At 41.9% G+C, this 2,212-nt stretch overlaps 1 pseudogene; it reads right to left on the bottom strand.

Moving 5' to 3' along the window:
* Nucleotides 1–205: 205 nt before the first annotated feature.
* Nucleotides 206–477, bottom strand: LOC101836227 (annotated as a pseudogene).
* Nucleotides 478–2,212: the final 1,735 nt, after the last annotated feature.

Raw genomic sequence — 2,212 nt, 5'->3', positions numbered from 1 at the left:
CATCAACCACGGTCAATGCAGCTTAGGAGACATTTATGAGTGACACATGTTCCTTTCCCCCCAAAATACAATGAAGTGTTCTGTGTGCTAACAATATAGCTTTAAAAAAGTAAAACAAAATTCTGCGTTTTATAAAACTTCATAAAAATAGTATTTCAAGCTGTACAGTCACCAGAAGTGCACAGTTATCAAAAATGCACACATTTCACTTGGCATCTGCAGCACCTCCAGCTTTTTTTGCCTGGTCTGTTTTGGCGTCTCCATTTTCTGCAGGATTATTTGCGTCCTTGCCAGCATCTGCTTTCCCCTTCAATCCCCTGAGTACCTTCTTGCCCTTCTTTGCAGGGGCACGTTTAGGCTTGGGCTCTGGCTTTGGAGGATCAGGTTTAGCAGACAACCTTGCAGATCTTCTCTGTGGCTTGTCCTTCACCTTGGCCTTATCTCCTTGGTATCCCCTTCAGCCTTTCTTTTGGGCATGACAGCAGCGGGGGATGTAAGCTCTGAAAGCCAGGATGCAGCGGTCCACGGGTTTGGTCCTTCCGGGGGGTCGTTCTCTCTGCTTCTTCACACTGCTCCCAGAGGCAAATCTTATAGGAAGATGCTTTTTAAAAGTGACTTCATGGAATTTGAAAAAAAAAAAGGTGCTCCCTCCCCCTGTCAATGCCTGAGGCAGATCGGAGAGTTGGCCCTGAGGCAGTAAGAACAGGGGAGCTGCTCTTGCCCACCACCAGGGGCAACACTGGGAGAGCAGGCCTTGTGTCACCTGGGTAGCACAAGCCCGTTGGCAGAGGTGTGGTTAAACCAGCTCTGACTTGTGAGCATGGATGAGCCGTCCCCATTACTCATCTGTCATGTGTCAGCATGGGCAGGGGAGAGGAGATGCCCCCTCCCTACCTCTCCCACCCTGCCAACCCATGAATGCATGAGGCAGGTGAGAGAGCTTTTCCTGTCCCTTCATCAGCTGCAGCACTCGGGAGAGAGGCCCCTACCACTCTCACCACTAGACAGGAGTACCAGACAGAAACTAGAAGTTATGACCCCAATTGGGATTAACAGACATGTATAGAACATTCCATCCGAATAAAAAGAATATACCTTCTTCTCAGTGCCACATGGAACCTTCTCAAAAATTGACCACATACTTGGCAACATATCAAACCTCAACAGTACAAAAAAATTGGAATAACTCCATTCGTTAAAATTGGAATTCAGCAACAACACAAATTGCAGAAACCCTACAAACTCATGGAAATTGAATAATGCACAATTGCACCATTCCTGGATCAAAGAAGAAATAAAAAAGAAATTAAAGACTTCCTAGCATTCAATGAGAATGAAGACACAATATACCCAAACTTATGGGACACTTTGAAAACAGTGCTACAAGAGAAGTTCATTGCACTAAGTGCCCACATGAACAAACTGGAGAATAGTTACACTAAAGAATTAACACCACCTGAAAACTCTTGAACAAAAAGAAGCAAACTCACCCAGGAGGGGTACACACCAGGAAATAATCTAATTGAGGGCTGAACTCAATAAAACAGGAACTAGAAAAACAATACAAAAAATCAATGTAACAAAGAGTTGGTTTGTTGAGAAAATCAACAACATAGACAAACCTTTATCCAAACTTATGAAACGAAAGAGTATGAATATGCAAATTTAAAAAATCAGATATGAAAAGGGGGACATAACAATGGACACTGAGGAAATCCAGAGAATCATCAGGTCATACTTTGAAAACCTGTACTCCACACAATTTGAAAATCTAAAGGAAATGGACAATTTTCTGGATAGATATCACTTGCCAAAATTAAATCAAGAAAAGATAAGCAATTTAAATAGACCTATAACCCTTAAGGAATAGAAGTAGTCATCAAGTCTCCCAACCCAAAAAAAAAAAAAAAAAAAAAAAAAAAAAGCCCAGGGCCAGATGGTCTCAGGGCAGAATTCTACCAGAAATTCAAAGAACATTTTATGCCAGTTCTTCTTAAAGTATTCCATACAATAGAAACTGAAGGGTCTTTGCCAACCTCTTTCTACAAGGCTTCATAACCTTGCTAACAAGCCACATAAAGACACAACTAAGAAAGAGAACTTCAGACCAATATCCCTCATGAACATTGATGTGAAAACACTCAATAAAATACTGGCAAATCGGATCCAAGAACACATCAGAAAACTCATCCACCATGATCAAGTAGGATTC

This window comes from Mesocricetus auratus, unplaced genomic scaffold (assembly GCF_017639785.1).
Source record: "Mesocricetus auratus isolate SY011 unplaced genomic scaffold, BCM_Maur_2.0 Super-Scaffold_15014, whole genome shotgun sequence".
Lineage (NCBI taxonomy): Eukaryota > Metazoa > Chordata > Mammalia > Rodentia > Cricetidae > Mesocricetus > Mesocricetus auratus.
The sequence above is the reverse complement of the archived record's forward strand: the minus strand, read 5'-3'. Positions and strand labels throughout refer to the sequence as shown.